Source organism: Venturia canescens, chromosome 10 (assembly GCF_019457755.1).
Source record: "Venturia canescens isolate UGA chromosome 10, ASM1945775v1, whole genome shotgun sequence".
Classification (NCBI taxonomy): Eukaryota; Metazoa; Arthropoda; class Insecta; order Hymenoptera; family Ichneumonidae; genus Venturia; species Venturia canescens.
The window spans coordinates 9,948,589-9,973,280 of NC_057430.1; the positions used below are offsets into that span (position 1 = coordinate 9,948,589).

At 41.0% G+C, this 24,692-nt stretch overlaps 1 protein-coding gene across 1 annotated transcript in view; it reads right to left on the reverse strand.

Moving 5' to 3' along the window:
- LOC122417166 (epithelial discoidin domain-containing receptor 1-like) overlaps window positions 1–24,027 on the reverse strand; it is a 141,881-nt gene extending 117,854 nt beyond the window's left edge. Inside the window, exon 1 of the mRNA XM_043430472.1 lies at window positions 23,532–24,027. The gene's annotated coding sequence lies outside the window, so the exon portion shown is untranslated. The remainder of the gene's footprint in view (window positions 1–23,531) is intronic.
- Between the last annotated feature and the right edge of the window lie 665 nt (window positions 24,028–24,692).

Here is a 24,692-nt window from a genome sequence, read left to right on the forward strand (position 1 = left end):
CCATACATCGAGTTAGATGCGACTTCTGTGTGGAAGTATCAAAAGGAGTACGTGTGCGTACGTGTGTTTCGTTGTTGCCGTTATTATCGCGCTTTGTGCATGCGAAGCTTTTAAATTTTTCATGTCCTTTGTGCGTTGTATGGAGGTCAAAATATTTATCGTAAATGTGGACAAATACTGTAATGCTCGATGTAAAATTGTCGCGGGGCGAATATGCAGCGCGGTGAGGAGAAGCATCAAAGAGATTTTTCAAATAATTTATTGAAAATCGAAATCGCGAAAATCGAGCTGTAGAAAAATCGTCGATTATTCATTTTCCATTATTTTCATCGACGTATATTTTGTTTAAATTTGATGCGAATTGACAGTTCGATACGAGAACAAATGCGATTTATTTTCATTGAGAAATATTTTCCATTGTACTGGATATTACAATAACCGTGCTCGAACTCACCATTTTTTTCCTGGAGAAAAAAAAACTCGAGTCTCCGTACTCGTTATGCTCGATGAATTTATTATTCGAACGCCGCCTACCTACATCGATTCTTCATCTCTCGTAGCGGGAAACTCAACGAGGCTTTTCTGCCTGGTATAGAACAGATTTATCTTTATTCAATGTTTTTTTTCAAGTGCCAACTCGGTCCCCCTTTTTCATGCCCTCAACGATGCGTATATAGCTATGTTTTTGTATGTTGCTCTTGTTATAATTCCAGCTGAAATATGCGAGAGCGCGAAGCATACACCGAATCGAGCGACAAATGTCAGAGTAGCCGGAAGAGCCGTTGGAAATGAGAGATAATGATTTTTTAGGATTGGACGTGAATAAAGAGAGTCGTTGAAGCCGAAGGAGTGAAACAGGCCCCGCCACTGTTGTGGGAACGATAAAATTATCGTCGAATTTCTTGATCGACGAAACGTTGCATATATTCATACATGAATTCGATATTTTTCAATTTGAAGTAGTGCTCTCGTCGTTTAATATTTGGGAAACTTTCAATGAGCAGCTTTTATTGGATTTATCAATCTCTCGATATGATTCATGGTGATTTGAATAAAACATTGAATTTTACGACGACTCCTCTCACTACATGAAAAATTTACTGTTTTTTTTCTGCAAGCGATTCAACGGGAAGGAATTTCGATAACTCAATCAGTGCCTCTTTCGACGTTCGATCCCGCATTGATGCCAATTGAATATTCATCAATTGAATTTTCAAGCAAATTAATAAGGATCCGAGAATTTAAATCAAGAGGGACTCTCTACGGCTGTGCTCACAAAAAATCGTAGTTTCTTTTAGCTCCGAGCGATAAGCAAGACCACCGAGAAAATGCCGTTCAATCACGACCCCGTAGAAAGTGGATGAAAAAAGTGTCAGGCTAAGAAAATAGGATAACACGCGGACACGAGCCTAGAAGAGAAATGAGAGGAAGCATGAAAAATCTCTCGGGACCCTCGGGGGCACTGTCGCATAAGTCTTCACGAGAGTTAGTCTATCAGCCGAGAGGAAACCCCTTGTAGAGCCACAATGAACACATTTCGTCTCTTTTGTATTGAAACACAAAAAAATATCGTTCATTTCGCACGTTCTTTGAGAGAAATGACCAAAACGGGATATAAATAAACTTTAAGGTAGTTCTGTATGGCGACGTACGAGCTAAAAGTTTCGGAATGCCACAAATGCTTATACGGTGCTGCCGGCTACACGGTTTTCTCAAAGCTGCGTACACATTCGTTACGAAAGAAGTTAAAAAGTGCTCAAATGGCAATTCAATTGAGAAAGGTGGTCGAAAATTTGAGAAAAAAGCTTTCACATTGTTTTTTATTGAGCCTATCAGTTCGCCGCACCTACACTATTGCCACGTCATCACGCGGCTGGTCATGCGTCCGTTCCGCGTCACGTAAAATTAAAAAAGTTCATGACGTAATATCTCCGAAACTAGATGGTCAAAGAATCTCATTTTTTAAAATATTAATCCCACAATAGTGCTGAATACACGCCTGGTTTTGTTTTAAAGTCGTAAGATCCGCTTAGCGTCGGTAATAAAAAATGTAAACAAAGTGTTATCCAGGGACGTGTTTCTAATCGCGAATACCTCAAAAACTTAATTGGGAATTGATCTGAAATTTGGACAATTCGTTCGTGAAGGCTGTTATTTCACCATATTTAAATTTTCGCCGGTTCAGATTTCAGCAACAGTACAGAACTACCTTAAGATCAGGCGTTTTATTTTTATCCAGAAAAAGTAAAATTACTGAAGGGAGTAATGTTCAGAATTATTTTGAACGGGCATGGAACATGTTTCGATAAATTGTGGATTGATTTGAAGGATCCTTCCTAAACAGACATTTTGCTGAAGTTTTACCGGAGCAAATAAATCTTCGTTCAAATGATAAATCCAATGATATTTCGAGTTCTGAAAATCAAAAAGACGATTTGAAAATAGGAAGCTCGCTTTAAAATATATCGATCAAGTTTTTTTTAAAACTAGGACAATAAAAACGACTTTTGTGGTCCTTCTCAGGGAGAATTTTACACCAGTGCATTTGTTCTCGCGGATCACGAGTGCAGCGTGCACAATGGTAATCCGCATGTGAGAGAGATAAGAGCGGTAATGCATTCTTTTTTGTTCATTTCCGTGCTGGATATTGAGGAACGGACTGGTGAAGTGTGAAGGATAAAAAGGTTTGTGATTCTCGAAGTTTCGAATGATTGTGAAAACGTGAATTCACACGGTCGTTACTCGAATCGTGTATGAGTGTGGAGATAAGAATGTTCGTGGAGGTCTTGATGCTTACAATGATCCCCCTACTTTCTCATTGAGCCATTTAAGCAGCCAAGTGGCTGTGCGATTTCTCTCTCTCCCACTCTTACTCCGTTGCTCCTTTTCTCCCATTCTTTCGGTCTCTGAGATACCAGAGGTCGTAACTCACGTGGTACTCGAATGCTGAACATTCCGACAAACCTCATTCTCGTTTCGATCGTTTTATGCGCGTAATTTTCTGTCTCTTGGCCATCCATTTTTTTCCTTTTCTAGGCGCCTTGCGACGACCGAATGGACGCTACGAGGATACGCAGTGGGTAAAATGACGAGTTATACTCGTTCCGGGTATCTCGGCGAAAGCTTCTTGTCAACCAATTTCATAGCCATTGACCGAGGATGCGCGAAGAAAAGAATGAACAAATGAGCGAGAGAGAAATATGCGAGAGCATTTCGTTGTAAAAATCCGGGATGAAGCTCGTCAGTCGATTTCGTGAATGCTCAAGTTTTTTTCCCAATTTTTTGACGCTCCTGAAGTACCTGGAAGCTCAACCATTTCTGCTTCACGCACAACGATCCTATGAGAGTAGTTCGAAATTCATTTTAGCGGTATATATTTTCTCTTCAATAAATTGGTTTTGTTGTCGATGACGAAAAACCCTTTTGCTCGATTCCGTCACAAAAAAACCCACGTATTGGATAATTAACGTTTGATCAAATAACTTCGAGCTCGATTTCATTATCGCATGATTATTCGATAACACATTTTTTCATTCCAGCCGAGAAAATTGGATTCCGTATATGCAGCCTGAAGGCGAAACATTATTATTTATCTTTGTTTCAGCAAATATAGATACGAGGCAGCAAAGTTTTTTCATAATACAGTAAATACGCGAGGTGATGAGGCCGCTTGACGACGAAGCCATCAAATGCAGAACGAGTTAATTAAATTCTTGGCCTCGTATATACTACACTGCACCGATGTATATGCACTCGTGTGTTCATGTATAATTGTTTATGTATGTACACTGTGCTCGTACAGCGTTGCTTTGGCAAAGGAAGAGGGCGAGAAAACAGTAAATATAAATGTGCACGAGGCCGTTTCATGCAAACCTGCTCAAAGTCATTGATCAATGATTCTTCGAGTTTAGCAATTGAGTGAGATCATTGGATTCGGAAATCAGTGAAGAGTAATCATTTTCGATGATCAATTACGATTCGTATGACTCGAATTGACCTTGGTAGATGAAAAAATCTCACAAAATAGCTCGATTTTGCCTCATTTTCTTTCAATCCTTTGCCTCGAGTGCGCAGCTTCCGTTTTTCGTTCTCTTCCATCATATTCATGCTCAAACACTTTTCTTCATTGAGAACAAATATCGACTACACGGGACTGCACGATATAAAAAATTGTGCGATCCTCCAATGCTCGTGCATCTCAAGTAGATTGATTTTACAGCGCGCGCATATCGTGAATAACTTTGCAAACAATACAGGAGCATAATCAGGGATCATGGCACAGGTTTTTATGTTATTTTAGACGGAATGTCCGATACATGCGACGAGAGAAATGCGCAAAGTTACCGCGGCCCAATGTGGGTGCGATAGCGATAGTGAGGGAACACGCGCATGGCCTGTTAATTAGGCACACACACAAGGGAATGGAGTGGTGGGGGGGGGGGGGGGGGGGGGGGAGTGGGAAAAGGAAGGGGGGGGGGCGCCAGGGCAATGCATGGCACTGCATTCATCCGAAAACACTTCAAGTCATCGTCACGACTGCGTTATGCGTTCGTCGGCTCGTACCCAAAGCTCCGAGTTTCTTTCTTTCTCTTTCTCTTCGGCTTTTTTCTTTTTAATATCTTTTTTATTTCCTCTGTTACTCACGCGAACTCACGAACGTCGCATTATCATATTAAAGTCTGCCGCTTGGTGACTCCGTGTGGGAATAAAATCGGACGTGGATTCATTTGTTCTTTTGCATAAAGCTCCATCAACCTCCTGAATGGTTGTCGAGGAGCCACAAATGTGAATGGAGAGCCGCCAATATTCGACTCCACCACTAAAATTAGACGCGATAAATTTTAATTGGCTATTCCAGTATTTGATTACTCGGGCATGAAATTTATTCGGTAATCGATTGAATATTTGAATTGCTTTTTCAGGCATGTGAATTTAACAGGAAAATTCGTCAGAGACGATCGCAATTATCACGGGAATTATGAAATCATGATTTTCAACGAATTTCGTCGGCGCTATCGAAGTTTATTTATTGCATACGGAAATTGCGTATTCAGTCGAGCTACAGGTTTAATTCCGTTTTTTTCGTTACACGCCCCCGGATTTTTTTTGTACACACTCAGCATCGATCAACAAGTCGAGAAAATATTGAATAAAAAAAAAGTAATATCCTGTATAACTGGAAAAGTACCATTCGTCCTTTCCAGTACTTCCTCTCTGGGACACGAAAAAGTCATCAATGGATACACCGACTGCGTATACAGAATTCCCTTACCGTTGAACTTCCGGTTATGAGTATTTTATGGAACGTCGTCGATACACCGATAAAGTCGTTTAAAATGTACTGGCCGTTCTGTGGAGCCACGTCAGTCGCGGTTTCGATCGTTTTATTTTTTCAAAATATCAGCACATTTGCAATCCCGCAAAAGTAAATTATTTAATGGACGCGAAGTCTTGATGCCGTATTCAAGAAAAACATTTGTAGAATATTATTTCCTCAATTTTCTTCGTAACGAGTTTCTTCGTAACTCCGAAATTTGCCTTCGAAAAACGGCTTCATTTCTACACTCTTTCAAGTGGCTCATTCGACGCTGAATCTCCCATAGACCCGGTGAACGGAGTTCCACAAAGTTGCAATATATAAAGCATCGACGGAGAATGACTACGAAAATATTCATGCGAAGGGGAAATGGAATTTGGTTGGTGGAACGTTCGAGAGAGCGGATAAACCAATATGGGTGCATGTGCCTTTTGCATCGGTTGACGCTCTAGTGCTTCCCGTTTATCCGCTTTCGCTGAAAGTGGATGGTTAACGCGAACAAAATAGTCAGGAGGTTGCGCAAAATTTGACGATTTTCTCCAATCTCCATCACTTCTTAAAACGTTGAAACGTTTTCAATACTTATTTTAAATCGTCATTGAAAAACTTCCGGATTTTTTGGCACAACGAGATTACAAAATAATAAAATTTTCCTCCAAGTTATTTTCGATTTCATCGTTCACGCCCTCGTGTCACCAAATTGGGATCAGAATCTTTGCAGTTTGGGGTTTGGTGAGATATTTACCGCGGTATCGCGTAAATGGAGCAGCGAAAACCCGCCAACCACAATAATCTGGTTATCAAATCGTGTCAGTCATGCTCCCATTTCACCGAACATCGATTTATACGCGGCCGTGGTATGTGTCCGCGGATGCTGTCACAGTTTTTGCACATTGATTTCTCAGTTGTCTCATTCTATGGGATTTGCCAAAGCAAGTGAAATGCACATGCATTAAGCCCTTATATACAATTGTAATGGGCGGAAAAATCGACATTTTTTTATTAGATTTTCTTCAAGTACGCAATGTCACCAAATTTCATAAAGATTAGATTCGTAGCTATGGATATTTCAACCGATCGCTACTTGAAACTTTGAACGCGATTATCTCAGAATTCTTCTTTTTTTTGGAAAATACTTTTGCGGTGGACACGATTACTAAAAAACTATTAATCCGGTCCATGCGAAGTTTACATAATTTATTTATTACAATAATAGCTAAGGCCTGGACGAAGGATTTCGTATTTTGTTGGGGAAAAAAATTGTAACGAAAAACCAAAAATTTGGCGCCTTAAAAAATGAGTTTTTTGTTAAAACTGTCGCCATATTTTAAAATCAAAATTCTTACAAATCCTTCGTCCAGGCGTAAGTTATTATTATAATAAATAAGTGGTATAAATTTGGTATGGATCGGATTAATAGTTTTTTAGTTATCCGGTCCACCGCAATATAATGCACAAAAGGCGCTACTGGAATACAGCTGGCGGGCCGCCATTTAGAGAAAGTTTTTGATGAAAAACATTGTACAAGTACATGACCGTATGTCCTAATGAATTTCGTTCACAGTTTTTCAATAAAAATTTATTTTCTCATCGAAAAAAAATCAAGAAGATCACGTTTTTTCGCGCCTCCTTCAAGTGCGTACATAAGCCGTTAAATAGGAAGAAAAAATAAAAATGGAGAAAGAGAGAAAGGGAAAGGAAAAGAAAGAGCAAAGTGGAGTGACGATAAGTGGGAAGAGAAGCGTGTGAGTGAACGTGAGAGTTTCGGACTTTTAATTAACGCAACCAACGCAGTAGCAAACAACAGAGCACAGTGGATCGTGGTCGAAGCCGCGAGGGATGCCGTGGCCTTTAAATCCTTGGTGTGAGTGCGGATTACATACGTTCCGCGCATGCATCTAGTTCTGAACATTGGCGACGTCGGTAACGGGACAAACTGCGGAGGGTAATCCGGGTCAACCGAAGGTTTGGGATCACAGTTATCCGGTGAAATATTTTGTAAAGCAAAAAAGTGTTATTTCGCTATCGACGCGATGGTCCCGAAATAAAAAAATATGAACCGGGATGGGTAAAAAAGGGAGGAAAAAAAACAAGTGAAGAGGATTGCACAACGCGTCGAATCTGCGGTCACGAGGGTGCAAGCAAACTTTTGGCCGAGGTAATAAAGAGTTTAGTTCATTCAACCGAATTCCCGAATGGTAAAATTTAAACGTATAAACGAATGGTAAAATTTTCGTGTCGAAAGAGCCACGAAAACGCGACTCCACTTCCAGGCACATCCGAATGGAAAAATACATAAAAAATTCAAGAGTTTGTATGAAAATCAATAATTATCGTCATATTTCATTGAAACGAACAATTCGGATAGAAATGCTTCACCGAAACGATCATCGCAATCGCGAAATATTGTGCAACTTCATAAACTCTAGCGTCCCTATTGATTTTCAATCTCGATTATTTTCCTGTTGCTTCAAATTTTTGAGGTAAATAGATGTCTATAAAAATGATTCTATTTCTTGATGAACATCTTCTGAACGTACTGTTTCAAGGAAAACTCAGGTTACCGAATTAATTTCGGACAAATTAAATGTCGAAGTTAGTAAAAATGTCATTTCATTGCATCGGTTGAATGGGACCTTCACATTTTTTGCTCATATCACTTTTATTAATGAAGAAATTCATATGAAAAACGACAGTTCTCATCAGGAAGATGTATAGAATGATTATATTGAAAAGAACAGATATTTTACCGACTCGAATGACAAGAAATCACCGAAAATATGTGACCGCATTACGTTCATATCGGGTCAACTGAGACTGCGGCGTAGAAATGCGGCAACGTTGCAACTACGACACCAACGGGAGCAATTCCTTGACAGGCGGTCGTTGACATAACAACCCCCAAAAACGTTGGGCGAAACAAGTAACGCGTACACAGAGGCACGGGGCTCACTGCATCCGACCCAACAGCCGAGTACGAAGAAATTGGGCAACGTTGCCAAACTTTGTTTTTATTTCAGCGCAATTTTAAATAACCGAGAATAAATTTTCTGTCAACCTTAAGGGATTAAAGTAAACGTATTTCTGAATAATAATTAATATTATCATTCGCACGCTTGAAAATATTCGCATTGTCCATCCCCCACCCTGTAAAAAGATTTGGCAACAACCTTAGAAATGTGCCTTCCTCGGAAGAATGAACAATTGATGCTACCGCGTCGTGGATCGACGTCGGTTCGCGTTTGCCGTTACACAAGACACCGCAGCAGTCCGCACAGAGCTCCGGATTATTTCGTCGAGTGACAATGCCGAGAAGGAAAGTGTTGCACACCGTGTTCGGTGTTTTTGTATCTGTATAAACGTAATTATACTTTGCGAATATAGATCGAGTGTAAGCGAACAGAAGGACTGAGTTTGCCTCAAGCGAAGCGAAGAATGACGTTCGTTGCGCCTTTTTCTTCTCCAGGCTTCACGTCACTCCGTAGCGCTGCGCTCCCTCGGGGTCTCGATCCATGTCCAGTTAATTGACTACGAGAGTGCAAGCTACCGGAGCATTGCATCTGTACACAAATCATATGCGTTATGTGTATAGAGATATACATTCGAATTGTCTGTAGAAGAGCTACAAGGGAACGATGTTTACCTTGTCCGAGCATATTCGCATGCATTTGTGCACGCGCGCATAGTTCGCGTCTGTGTGAAAGGGAGCGTATAGTGTATGCGGTTTTTCGAGGCAGTGTATAGAGTACAAGTTACTCGGGGAAAGCATTATTTCGCCAAGATTTTATACGTTCTGCGTCGGAGTTCGAGCGTACACTGTGTAGAGAAAGATTTATGAAAACGAGCTTTTCCTACCAGATGAACGGTGGAGATCCGTGCTAACGGTATTATTTACGCGCTCCAAGCACCATTTTTATGAATAGAAAGGAAAGTGGAGGCTAGTATATGCTCGCGAAAGACAAAACGTTGTTTATGGGAACAACGTGACCGAGGTTTAGGAATCATAGGAAAATTAAACCGCGTGAAGTTCAAACTCGAGGAGAGCCTGCTCGCTGGAAAGATTTCTGATTGTTTTAATACTAAGGTACTGCCAAAATAATGGTTCGTTTGTTACCGTGTTCGGAGATGGTTACTCGAAACTCACGCTGCTTAATAAAAATTCAATTTACCTTGAGCAGCGCAATTACTTGCCATTTATTATTTTCCAATTATCGTGTTTCTGGCTTTTCATTAATTAATTGATCAATACACTTCGATTAAATATCCGGGAAGGAGCTCGGGCAGAACGTAAGCGATTTTAATTGACGCGGACAGCAATGCTGAGACGCGTAGCGAGCCTCCGGGAGAAAGCTACTTTTAATTAAAAAAATAAAAATGAAGAGGAGACAGGAAATCTTCGGGGTTTTGTTACGTCTTAATATTTATGGTAATATGGAAGTAGGAAACCGTTTCGTAACGTCCAAAACGAGAGGAGTTGTCAGATTGACAAGGAAATATGGAAAGAGGAACGTATACGTTGGGTTTTATCTCCCCTCGTTATGTCTCTATGAGAGATGCAGTTTCATTGCCTCTCCCTCCCCCCCCCCCCCCCCGCCCCTCGCTTTCTCCTGTTCTTCTTATTCCTCATTTCTCTCTTATCTCATCGTTATCAGACTGCATTCATAAAATTATCCAGTGGCATTGTAACTCGGTGTGCTTTCATCAATTTCTTGCTGTGATTGTCCAAAGGAGATTCTTCGAAACATCGCTTTTCGTCGAGAGATTCAAGCCTCTACAATATCGGCATTGTCTATAGCTCGAACAACGGTGGAAACTTTCTTCGTCAATTTATTTTAATAAGACTCTCTTTTATTAGACGCTTATAGAGAGATTTACTCGTGGAAAAATTTATATCTATGGAGCACCGTGTAGCGCATGCATGAAAATTACTCTATTTGCTGGTAGTTTAAGCTTTTGTCACAATCCCTCAGAACACACCGATACAAATCCAACCTGACGATGCAAGAGCACGCGCCTTTCTCTCCCCCCTGCCCGTTCTTTCGCTCTCGCATTCTTTTTCCCTCCGAATGACAAGGCCCGGCGGTGTGTCTATATCCAGCAGTTTTATCTACCCTCTTCTCTCTCGAGTCTATCCGGACTTCTCGTTATCGCTGCAACTAGAGCGCGCGAACGGAAATCCCGAGTGTTAGTGAAATTGACCATCGACGAGAATTCAGAGCGTCGAGGGAGGCGGAATACGTCAGTAAAAGAAGCGGGAGAGTGTACCGTGAGATAGATTTTGTTTGGGACAATGAAAGAGAAGAAAAAAAACGAAAGAAAGAAATGAAAAACAATGATCGATGGACTCGAGTTGGTCACTCGTTAAAACGTATGAAAGGGAGAGAGAGATGCGTGCTGCTGTCGTCGTCTCCGTCGGCGTCGTCGTCGTGACGAACGATTGCGTGTAATAATAGGTTTTTCTTGTTCCCTCGAAATTTTATTGTCTCGCAATTTGACGCTTGGGAGTGAATCGTTAGACTTTCAGATGAAACGGGAGGTAGAAAAAGTCTGCATAAAAGTAATTTAACTTCGTATAAAAAGACGAGTTTTAATTGAGCACCGTTAAAGTACGATCGTTATAAAACCCATAATTGGAAATCGTAAGTCGCTGTAAAACGTTCCTTTCAATCAACGAATTCTAAATAATTTAAGATTCACTTGTTTTCAATAGAACACCTTCAAACGTCGTCTTCTGTCTTTTCCACGGCTTTCAAGACTTTCACGCGTCTGACCGTATCTCCAGTTTTACTACTGCTGTTTATTCCCTAGTTCTTTTCCCAAACAAAATGAAGAAGAAAATTCGAAAAGTTTATCAAATCCTCCGAGTCCTTCACTCCGAGTGTCACTGCAACGCGGTGTCAAGATTTTCTCGTGCTTCTCTCAAGCAAGATGCTTTGACAGGAGGCTTTTTACAGCGCGATATCGTGGATGACACGCAACGAGTATTGTGCGTCGAAGCAGGCCCCCGCGGGCGAAACGTGTGGATTTCCGCTTCGTCCTATGTGAAGTTTCTTTTTATTTACGGTGTCGCTGTCTAGCCGTAAAAGAAAAGTTTCGCAGTTCCACTCAGGCTGCACACTTACCGGTATATAGTTTTGTTTAACTGCTAACAAACAAAAGGGCGTAGGCGCAGCTTCCTCCGCAGCGGATTAGCCCGACGAAGCCCTTTCAATTCCTTCCTCGAATTTTTTGTCCTATCTTTTTTTTTTTTTTTTTTTTTTTTTTTTTTTATCTCACCGCTGACGTTGAACGCTAACAGGAGAGCTCTGGAAACGCCTGAAGGATATTCCCCATGAAACTCCAGCGTCGAAACATCGTCGCGTCTGTTACCTACCGTGTGGATGCGTCGAATGCTTCAGAGATATACAGAAAGTGCATACCAGGCACATTCACCCATGGCACACAATACGAATCTGTTTAACCCTGGCAGGCTCGCGAGCATTAACGATGGCCTCGGGGATGCTTTTACTCTCGCTAACTCCTCCATCCCTCGCTACCTTTACTCCCCTCGGAGCGAGACGATACAATTAAGGGGTGAAAATAAAAAAAAATTTAAACAAATAAAAAAGGAATGGATTTGCGAAAGGATTGAAAAGTGTCTGCGCTATAAAACAACAGCGCGAGAACCCCCAGCCTCAGGATCATTCCAGTTTAACTTTCACATGACGATTCAATAGTAGATTCAACGCGGGAAAAAGTGTTTATGTCTTTTGTACCGCGCAGCAGCCAAGCTTTCGTGGTCTGATTGTTGTTACTTCCTGCGAAAACAATTTTACTGTACGGATATTAAATTTTATCGCTTGTACGTGCGGTTTCTGCTTGCTCACTGCAAACATGCGGCATCCACTTTTCTTTGATGCACAATTTTCCAATTTATTTAATTGCCGCGATGGATAAAATCGTACTTAAAGTAAGAAAATAAAAAGGGATGGCCAAAAACGGTGTGTCAGACATAAATATAAACGCTTCAATAAAATAAACGATGGAAGACAATATTTCAAAAACGCACGTTACGTCGATTTGCCCGAGGGAATGCGCATGATCGTAACAGCGGTGCTACAAACTGTCCGATTTTGAATATCACTGGAAACTCAGAGCGAAAAAAATCATTACTGCTGCACCAATTTATTCATCTGACGGGGATTGAACAATGTATAACAATCGAGTGACCTCACACAGTCCGGTTTCTATGAGCTGTGTTCTCGATTGTGCACAAGCTGCTCCAGTTCTGGGGTCAATAGTTTTATTAATATTGCGAATGACGTGCGCAATAAGGCCTTTCATGAAAAAAAGTCGACTTCAACATATCGTTTCTCATTGAACAACGACACAAAGAAACTTTCAAACAATAACGAAATAAATGATTTTCATTGTTTCTTTCAGCCTTTTAGTCTCGAATTGATTGCCTCGTCTGTATTTGAAGAGTCCAGTTTTGGCATTTTGTTAATAATACGAGAGTGTTGTAAAAAAAAAAGTAAACTGGCGGGTACCATAAATAGAATTGCCGGACTTCGATATATAGTCTTTTAGAGATTGCATTAAATTAGGGTGAAAGAAGATTGGGGATGCTGCGGATAAGAGAGTTCGTACTGGAGAGAATGGAGGAAACCCGCTTTCGAATTCTCGATGACCACCGCGAGTTTATTTTACTTGTGGATTTCCGTGGTTTACCTCCGAGCATCGGATGGGAGGAGCAAGCCTGTGAATACTACGCACACAGATTCGTGTGTTTATGAGTAAAGCGTGCTCGAGTAGCGAGACCGAAGCACAGACGAAACAGAAGCCCGGCTGGTTTTGTCCTCGTACCGTGTCGTGGCGAGCGTATGCGAGGAAGCGTCGGACAGCCCTTATCTTATTTCTGATATCGTTCTCTCCCGCTACGTACAGGATCGAGAGCGAGAACTCTCGGTTAACGCCTTGCAACACCCACGCTTTTCCATCCTGAACAAATGTTTGCATCGCCATTTTGCCCTACCGCAGCCTGCGGGCCTGCACCGGTGGAGATATCGCGAGGTTCAACGCTACTTCAACATTCGTATATTCTCTGTCGGTACCGGAACGATGCGGAACACCCTGTTTCTAATGGCTTCTAAATTTCTGGGAACGAGCTACTGGTCAACTTTTATAGCTTTTCATTCCAAGATTATGCGCTTATGGAAACAATAAAAGTTTGCGAGGAATTATGAACTGCTGTTCGCTACTATTTCCATGTTTATGTCAAGCCTGATAAACGATCATTGGCTAGAAGATTCAGACATCATTTGAATACGAAGTGTCTTCTGTTCTATCGTTGCTGAAACTTTTTATCGATTTTTCCATCTAAACAAAATGTAGACTCTTTTATCTAATTACTCGAAGGGACGAAAAGAGCTGCGGGCTCAATTTATATCGTTGACACTCTCGAATCCCATTTCCGGCTGCGCACTTTGGCTCCTGCGATTGAATTAACGATGATTTCGAAATTTGAAAAATCCCTATAAAGCCTCATTTGTGCCAGAATACAACTCGTGCACGAGTTTATTCTTTCCACGAACGCGGAGATGTCTCTTTATTAGAATGTTTTATACGAACGATAATAATCTTTCGAATTGCGAAGTGGACAGCGCATTAGATGAAAAGGACGAAGCCCCCTCATACCTGGACTTTCGTGTTCATTAACAGAAATAAACTATAAAAGTAACGAGTGAGGAACTAGTTCAGGTAGCATTTGAGAGCCAATAAAGGTGTACCTGATGTCAAGCTCGTTGGACGAGGCCACTTGACTGTGTGTGACTTTCTTTATGGACCTGCCATTTCAAGTCATGAGCGGAATATCCATCGTGGGCATACAACATGAGCGTTCTAGACTCACTGGGTGTAAACATTGAGCAATCCTAAAAGTGTGTACATTTGTATCTCTACATGTACAGGGTGCTTGACAAGAAACACGATGCGAAAATAGAAGTTGTACTGAGAAATTTCAATCGACGATTTCCTGGAGTCGATGACAGCGACGACTATGCAATTAGTGTCCGCCACTGTTGAGATCCTGAATTAAAGGACTCTGCTCCGAACCAGAACTTGGACGGTTGGCCAGTCAAACTTCTCACCAGCTCCCTAATCGTTGATAAATCGTCACTTTTGCCCCCGATTACGTCAACCTACTGGAAGAAAACTAAAATGTAACTGAACAGGATGACCGCTGGAACATAAAAAATGAGAGAAAGAAACTCACGCGAAGACGAGGGTTACTTGAAACCCGGTTTATTCCCGCTGAAAAGACTCAAGTTGAAGTTCGTCGTAGTTGGTTATTGTGGTCGGACACCCTGTATGTATGATAGATCGTGGAGGAAGTGAGTAAAGCGAGGAGAATCGTGGAAGCAGGGAAGGGAGAGGGCAAGGTATACCTAATACGGTACTTGCGGGCTGGCCCTCTGGCAATGGCACGACGCGGCACTAAAGCGACGAGAGGAGCTCCCACATTGGACGTACAACGAGCTAGTGCACCGCACCATGCCAGCGGGTAATGGTCCTTACATTGGACCAATTCGTATATACGACGATACGAGTTACGAAGTGCATTTACCACGTAACAGAGAGAAGTGTTCTCTGTATGCGTAAACCATACGTAGCCTTTGTATTTATGTACACAAAGATGTATAAGTTTTTATGTATATGTATATAATGTGTTCGACAATGGTAGAGAGGGCAAAACGTCTCACGGATGTTAATCTGAGCGTATAATTTTATCGTAGATCATCGAACAGCGCGTGTGTGTCGAGTCCATAATCTTTGGTAAGTTTATCGAGACTTCCGGATCGTGAATGAGTTGGATGATTTTCTTAGAAAATTGAGAAATAACTGGGCTTGGAGAATGAGAATGATTTAGAACGAACAAACAAGATGTCCGAGCGAATATACTGAACATTTTCATATTTTTCTTTGAGATAAATTGATGCTGCAGTTCTGTATTAAAGTAGACAGATAAAGTACTGTGAAGTTCCACCTTTTTTGCGGTAAATAATAGTTCAAGGTTTCCTGGTAACGATTCGCACAGCTCCGGGGCCTCTTACGGGGCAAAATTTGGAATTATTTAATTTGCAATTTTGAGCTTGTAACACGATGCCTTATGGGAGGATGCACAATAATATTAGCTGTGAAAAAATTGTGGAAAAAATATGGGGAAGAAAATTTATCACCGATTCCGTTTCTTTGAAAAAAAACATTATTTTACGGGACTTTTAAGATAGAAAAGACGAAAAAACTTTAGTTTTTGACGTGTCGAAAGCGGATGTCATCAGTCATTGCGCTTTGGACTGCTGGTAACAGCTTATTGAACTTCGGGCAAATTCGGGAATCACGGGAATTTCATCAAATTTATTTTTGAGACTGAGTCACGCGCTTTCATTCGTCTAGTAGATTCGCTTTTTTAAAATGAATCGACCATTCCTTTTCCTCGGTGCCATTACACCGGTATAAACTTTCTTTCGCACAATTAAAATGTTTCCTAGGTTATGTGTATTTCAAGTGTCAATCATTAACTAGTCAAGTTGAAGTACAAATTTAATATTTTATGATATTTTTATGCATTTTATAACATTCTTATGATAAAAATATTATTCTCAATGTGAGTGTTTATTAATTTGATTAATTTAGACTTGAAATTAATCAACATAAAGTAGCTGCAAACTTGACTGGTCATAGAATGGCCGAACTCCTTTGAAAGAAAATGATGTTTATAGCTTATCAAATTATATGGAAATGAACGAAGAGTGTCGGGTTTCCATAAAATTCATATTTTCGTTATGGTCAGTCTTTTTGCAAGGATCATTATTGTTCTCTTTTCTTCGAGGCTTCAAATTAGTTATTCCATTGTTTTTGTACATGCTCCAGCATTTTTGTGTTTGTATAATAATGTACGTGGTTATTCTATCTCGTAGTATTTAGGTTGTGCGGATGTATAATGCGGGGATTATCATTTTAATAAATACAAATTATACGCTTTGGAGAATGAAGGTCTACATTGTTGTGCATGGAAGGGGCGACGCGAAACGGCTCTGCTGGTAGCAAGCAAGGTCGAGTCTCTTTTGCGTTTACAAGCACAAGGGCTACGGGGTTATTTCAACCCCTCTCAAAGCTAATGGAGGCTAAAGCCTTCATCTCCGGAGCTTCCTCCTTCTCTTTCTCTTACGCTCTCTTCGACACGGAGCAGATCATGGCGTGTTTAGTTAAACTTCCCCACCTTTGACCTTCCGTGCGTTCGAAGGGTTATACACGTCGTCGATTACGCCACACTAGCTTAAAAATACTATCTTCTCTCATAAAAAACATTTCATTAAAAATCTCCAGAAGTTTACGCTTCGTGCATTAAGGTGAGGCGAGTTTAAATCATCTCTAACGAAAATACTCGTTGTTGTTTGAGATATTAGAAAACCTGAAGTTCGCGTTACAAAAATATCGCTCATTAAAGAATTTCAATGTTGAAAATTAGTAAAATTTTTGTGAGCGTGATTGAAATCTTGTTATCTGCACAATGAAATTATGAATTTACCATTATTTTTAAATCAATCAGCATCGCCCAAGGGCTCAATAAGTTTTGCGTTGTTGTGTCACAGTTCTTCGTCTTATGCAAGATTACAAGGCCAGCATCGTGCGATCTCGGCTCCTCTCCTCGTTGGCCATTTGGTTAAACAAGCTCACGAGAGAACAGCGCAAAGATTGCACATCGTGGACGCCTCCGGCTGTACGGTCGCAATTTTTGCAGTGAGACCGTCAGGAGACGAAAAGGAAGATAATGAAGAAAGGAAAAGAAGATACGAAGACGACGAGCGAGCGAGCGAGCGAGCGAGCGAGAGGAGGAAAAGAATGTAAAAAAACGACGAAAAGAAAAAAGACAGATAAAGGCAGTATGAAGAAGAAACAGAAGGAGAAGAATTTATAAAAGAATTTATCTCGCTCGCGTAATCACAAGACGACCGAAAGAAGTTTCACGTAGTTCGAGTATGTGTGCAACGTTCGCGGCGCTTGAGGCAGCCGAAAGGGGCATTATTCACCTCTGAGACCGGTGAGCAATCCTGCCGTTGCCGCGTCCTCGTCGACTCGCTCATCGGCTGCTCCGTTCCAAAAGCTAAGCTGACAAAGCTAAGCGCACACAATTATCTCGTGGATCGAGACTTCGATAAATATTTTGCTCCTGCGGCGCGAGTTCGTGCGACAAGAGCACTGCTGAAGTATGGAACGAGGCGACCCGAGTTGCTCGCGCACTGCCTCCCAATGATGGCGTGGCTCAATGAAACTCTGTTTATATATGAATTTTGCAGCACGCTTTAGGTTCAGCATGGGGTGTGCTGCAGAAAATAATAACAGAAAAAAAAAATGGAATTTTGTAAAAAATCGTGACACCAAACCGATGAAGGTGATTTTGCTGGAACATTTGTATACAAATTTGCGAATGATCGTGGATAGTTTACAGGCGAAAAGTCCACAAAATGGGCAGAAAGCAGTTATTTATCTGACGAATTTCCAAATAACGAGGAAGCAGAGTGAACGATTTAAGTTTTCATTCTACCAAGCTATAGTAGATTTTAAGTGGGATCGTAATAATACATTCACCAACGAATGTCTGCAGAAATAATAAATATTAAATTTCGTTGATAAAAATAGTTATATTTTATTAAAAAGCTGGAGAAAACCTTTTTTCGTTCATAAAACCTGCGAGGGTATTTTTCATCTCGAGAAAATCATCGCGAGCGAGAGTCACAAAATCGCAGAGTTAACAAGTGTGCACCGAATACTTGTTTTTTCCGTCTCTCTCTCTCTCTCTCGTAATCGGCCGATTTTTCCGGTAATCTCTGATCTCGTTTCTTTTTCTCCCGTACCATCTGTACTTCTGGGACGAGAAAGAAAGACGGAGATTCGACTTATTTTCAACTTCCATTCTTAACGAAAGCTCACATTCCAACACACAGATATACATCTGCATGCTGCGCAGAGAAAAGTATATTGAGTTGCATGGAGACTCGCTGAGAGCAGGGGAGAGTGTATGAACCGAGAGAATTTACTGAGTGAGAGGGCCGACCTCAATCCCAGACGTGCGGACTCTGTTGAATCGTCTACTCGAGTGGGTTGAAAAAGCTCCGCAAAAGCTTGAGCGCTTCGCTCCTCCCGGCTTCTTTTCAACTACGAGAAAAATCGACAAGAATGTGCACACAATTATATATTTCTATGCATTAAAAAATAAGAGTAAATAGTAAAAACATGGGTAAAAACGCGTTGACCCGTTAGCCTGTTTCGTATGCGAATATGGAAAAACAGTATGCTTAAATGCTGTTTTTATTCTTTACTTTTAGTCTTTAATATCCTGCTCGTGGCCTTTTGTTTAAACCGCGCTCGCATTTGAGCGCATACGTAAATGAGCAGGCACCGCGTGTGCATCGCATCTGTGTGTTCAGCAAAATATCTGATCGTTGGTCGTTTTTAATGATCAGAATTGTACACTCCGCAAGCACAACGATTTTCTTCCGAGGGAAAATTGAAAGAGGGCGAGGAAAAATGACATTTTTATATCTTCGTAACGAAGTCGTCACGAATGGTACGACCTGATTATTCAAAAAGGTTGAGCTACGAACGAGTCTCATTCGTCTCGGAGCAGGCGTTGCTAAACTCTCGCAGTGATATTCCAACGTTGTATGACCCTCTGTACATATTAAACGTATTAATAATGATGTAGGCATTTTTACATTAATATCGAAGCGCGCGCAACAGCAAAAATGTGAGAGGATCCGAGTTCTTTATGCTTGGTAGTTTGAAAAATATCAGTTTGCTTCATGGCGGATTCGACGTTTTTAATTAAACTTTGAAACTCAAGTAAAGTCGGAGTCGAGTTGAGGAGTATCTAGAGCTACGAAGCTTTTTATTTATAAGCTATGCATAGCCGTATATTCGTTGTGAGAAGGATAAAAATTCTGTAGGGTCAATAGAAATATTTATTTCGTTTTCATTACTCGAAAGCTTCGATTCTGATGCGAAAAAATGCCGTTAAATCTGCAAGGATACGGAATATTTCTCGTCATCATATTCATCCGTCGCTGCAAAAGTTCGAGGGTTTGCACCACCGGAAATGTTGTTTTAAAAAACGTGATCCAACGTAGTGTGAAGGCAACCGTGGCCATATTTTTGGGGAAGACTATTTGCATTTTCAGTGCTTTTTCATCAGCGTACGATTGATTAACATTCAAAACGCGATTGCAATCTCGTTTCACCCGCTGCCCTCTTGCTTCCTCTCCTCCAACCGTTTCTCATTATCCATATACATCGTTAGCAGCGCAGATGACGAGTGAGCTGAAGTGAAAATGACGCTTAGAAAATAGCCATTGTGAGAGGGCTGTGCCAAAATAACGTAAAAAATTTGACCCTCGTCGCTTTTTGCTTAAAGATATGTGCATGCGTTAATATTCTTTCTGTCGATCATTATCGCTGAGTAATATTATTTGAGTTATCTCTTGTCTCCCTCGAAATTAATATTAAATTCGCTCTGGTCCGGCGATCCTCGCAGAAGGGTTGGGACGACCCTTCGCGTCGAGGTCCCTTTTTGCTACGCTTCTCCAATCTTTCAAATAGCCACTATAATGCAAATCGAGTTTGCGCTTTTTTCACGAGGTTGCGGAATTCTGTGGAAAGCACGCTCGAATTATTGAATGAGAATGATACAGTCGATATTAAAATGACACTCGATTATGCTTAATCGTGGGGCTCTCAAGGCTCCCGGGTATTCTGTATTATTTGATATTTAACTTCCTTCCACAAAAATTCATTAGCCGATTCCTCGAATTCCACAGGCCTCGATTCGCTCGGGTCTATCAGAGGAATAGAGTTTCGAATGATGGAGCGCGAATCGATACTATGCCGTGTTTACGTATCGATGAGAAAAATCCGATTATAGTTTCATTTTTAAACTAGGCAAGCCCCGGACCCGATCCAAGCGATCAGGGTGTGTCACTAATTTCACTAATGGGCAATCAATGGAAAAGCCATTGGTGCGAGAGAAATATGGAGCGAGTCGGACAGAAAAAGAACGAGACAGCGAGCGATAAAGAACGAAAAATTGAGAGCAAGAGAGAGAGAGAGAGGGAGAGTTTATATTCTTCAGTTCTACAGGTGCACGTTCGGCGCCAGCCCGACCACGCCGGCAAACCTAAATGTGCGCGAGGGTGGCGTATAAACGAGAGTTTGGTGGGACGTCGAGGGAGGGGTGTAAAAACTGTAAAAGGAGGTATGAGAAGCATCGCGACGTCGGGACGCTTCTCGGGCAAGAAGGAAAAAAACTCGCATACATAAACATTACTTTCTTCTGGGTATAATACACAGTCTTGAAAAATCTTTAGACATTTCTTTTATGCTCTTCCTGCATATTTGCACGGATATGCACGTATATATGAGAACCGGCTAAGGTGTATGTACGAAAACGAGGTACGTTCGCTTGCCAAAAGCTCCGCTAGAGCTGTCGGATAAAGAATGCGAATAAAATGGAATGTTTGATGTTAAACCGCGTGAAATGAAAAGCAAACTATGCCGGGGAAAGGAATTCTATTAAAATTTTTGTCTGTGCACGTACAATTCGAGCTGCTACTTTTTCATAAAATGCTGGCCTAGTTTATAGCTACGTGAGTTCGATCGAGCTCTCTCCAATTTTTCATCAAATTTCGGCAGGAATAATCATCGCTGGCCAGGATTCAAATTTGTGGTCGAATTTCCCTCCCCAACTATGATGACTGACGACCGATTCAATTGGAGTCTTCGTTCAATGTCACTTGTACGAATGCAATTTTGGGAGTCATCACCGTCATCGTGCGACGAGGGTCGAGGATCATCATTCGAGCAGAGAGTGAAAGAATTATTTCATTACGAAAATTCGTATAATCAACGTCAGCCAAAAATTACTCGTTTGAAAAATGTTCGACGGAATAAACATCGATATAAAGAGGATTCGGGGAAAATTGTGGGCTGCTTTATTGTTTCGTAATATTTCCTTTGGGAAGAATAGGTGCGTACGCGTGTCCACCCATTCCCTCGTGCTATCGGAATCAATTTACCGAGGACATTCGTATCAAGGCATGAGAGAATGGACAAGAGAGAGAGAGAGAGAGGGGGAGAAAACACGAGAGCGTATAATAGAAACCCGTAAATCAAATCTCTCTCTGTATCGGAATCCCACAGGGAAGCCTAGGTACAGTATTAAGGGGAAAGAGAAGTAAGGGAATATGGGCACTTCTGGGTACTATTATACACACACACACACACACACACATACATGTGCGTATATATACCACTGTTTTACTAGATGGTATACGAGCAATCGATGTAGTAAATTTTCTGATGTCCTTCTGTAAGCTCTGCACGAAATCATACAAAATCCATAAGCACATGGTGCCCGCCAAGATGTATTGTGTCTCCAAAAGGACAATTTTCAAATGTACTTCGACCTAGAAACTCGTCGTAATCGGCTTTCCCTTCAATTTACGATTATTCAGTCATTTATTTGTTCGCGTAAGCTTCAATTCCCATTTTCAACACTCTGTGATCACCAAATTCCTTCTTCATTAATTTAAAACCCTCATATGGATGTCTAAAGATTTTTAATGATTTAATTCTTCCAGATGAAACTCTTTTATAGGGAAAATTATTTTTGAAATTCACGAAGCAAAAATTACTGTTAGAAGCAGCAACTCGGTAAACAAACCTGAACAAAAGGTCGTTGCTTCGTTAATAACAACGAAACTGCAACTACTCATACGATGAAATTCGTCATGAATTCAGTGATAATTTTGAAAATTTTGAATATCATTTTTCCGGCGTGATATTCAGTACACGAATAAACGTGTGTTCATCGCATATTGGATTTTCATGAATAATACACATGTTTGAGAGAATAAATATGTACTGCAATTTTTCATGCCAGATTTAAATGCCCGAGTACGTATGTGTGTGGTCCGGGGGCACGAAAACCTGCAAAGCGAGCAACAGGCAACCCTCATGGGCGAGAGGGGCTCGTATGGACGAGCCACTCCGCTATTCCATTGCTCCTTTTATCGAAGTGTACTCCACTACAGTCCGATTCGTATCTACAGACAGAACAATTTTACTCAGGACTGCCATCGCGAAGGTGCAGACGCTTCTTTGAGGAAAAAAACGACGAAGAAAGTTTCCTTCTATCGTGCAACGATACACCCATGTTTTTCGTGTCTCCAAACATTTTCGCGTGTCCCGGAGTGATTACCGAAACAAAAAACAATAAAGGGAAGCTTCCAGGCTCGAATAAACGTAGCTCTCGAGAGACCAATTATACACCACCTGGAATAATCGATGTGCAGGTCTTTGGCAGCGCATTGCACGAATCCGTTGCATGAAAAAAACTAGGGTTCAACTCGCCATGACCGTGCTTCGTGGGTTTGACAGGTAGAGTTCAGCTATCGCACGATTATTATGAAAATATCTCGAGAGTCAAATTTTCAGTTAAATTTGATTTTGTACATTTTTTTCATTCCAGGAAATACAAATCTTCGTGTTTGCACGCTGATGCTGAGCAACGATGCTCAAGAACTTTTGTTATTCGTGAAACGATATGATTATGAGTACAGTTTGGTAAGTTCGTTATACGAGTATCGAGTTGCTGGATAGCACACTGCCAAATTTTCTATGGAAACAAGATATTGAATTTCGTTTACGAAAACTGGATGGCCAATTTTCAAATATGTTGCAAATAATCGAGAAAGTGCACGAAAGTTTGTGTCCCCAGTGGGTGCAGTGGTTGATGGGAAATTACGTTTTTTCATGTATGACGTGTTGCGAAAATTTAAATGGAAAAGCTCCCATACGATAACACGATATTCCTGAAATTATGTGTAAAGCCAATTATGCACGAATACTTCGGAGCAACTTTGTTCCTGATGAAAAGTGACAAGTCCATAGTTGGATGAAGTTTCGACGAAAAAGTATGTTGAATGGGGAATTTATTCAATGGTCTGCATTCGTAACTAATCCAACGACGTTCAGGACCATTCAACGTGCAATTAAAATTGCAAGTTACTCGTAAATAAATATTCCACCGAAATGTTCTGTCCTGCTAGACATTTCATTGGGATGGAATGAATCTTATGGGCAATCGAATAAATGCAATATAAATGGAGGAAAAACTCACCGAAAAGTACTCCAAAATTTCGAAAATTTGTATTCTTGCTCCACCGAAACTTAACGTTCGAGATGAGACACTTGGAACGAAACTGCTTCTAAATTATTGAGAAGGAATTGAGAAACGTCACAAGGGACGTTTGAATCAGCACTTTAAAAACACGTTTGAATGCAGTGATTTTATTGTTGCACCGACACTGTTTATATCATTTCAATATTACTTATCCGCAGCACAGCACAATTTCACGTAACCACGTTCATACTAATATGCAGCGAAAAATTTCACACTTGCAAATATAAACGAAAACGAATGAAAAAATCTACAATCACGTGTCAAAACAACGAGGAAGAAAATTCAAATTTTCAGAGTTTTTCATCAACGAGAATCAAATGTTTCTTCGGAACAAGTGTGCGTGTATACAAAACAAGTTTATCGTTTATATTTCTTTACAAACAATTTAGCTCATGTGTTTACGAGCAATCGTTTGAAAGCAATGTTTTCCCCTCGCGGCCCCGCGACTGACTGACGTTCCGGCGTTTTCACCGCGAGCACCAGCAGCGCCTCTGTGACCCGTGGCGACACCGGAAAACACGGAAGCGAGGCGCCCCTTGCATACGTATATATACATACTAATGTGTATATATGAATATCCCGGTATACTCGCGGCGTGCTTCCATCCACGCGCCATGCGTTCTCCATGCTTCTTCTGTGTTATGCGATGATACTCTTCTCCTTCTCGCTTTCTCTCTCTATCTTTCTTCTTCCTTTTTGATTAATTCTCCTCGTTTTTCCTACGCTCTCTCGCTCCTTCTTTCTCTCGGAAATCATTTCCGGTATGTGCTCTCTCTGTTCTCTCTTCCTCTTCTTCCGTTTCTTTCATTTCTCTCTTCTCGTTTCTTACTGGCATAACTTTTAAAACGCGCGTGCATCTCTGTATGTATGCATGAGAGTACGTATACGTGAGCGAATCTTCGCCACTTTTACTTTCAGTTCTCCCGCGCCCTCCTTCCCCATTCACGTGACAACTCCGAGACGTCTTAAACTTTTCCTCGCGACTATGGAGATGCGGATGTAGGCTGCTATTCCCTGTTTTTCTTTTTCGAGTAAATCTGACGGAAACGCTTCGTCGGCCAAATTACTTCCGTCAGCTACAGAGAGCAAATCTAGTTT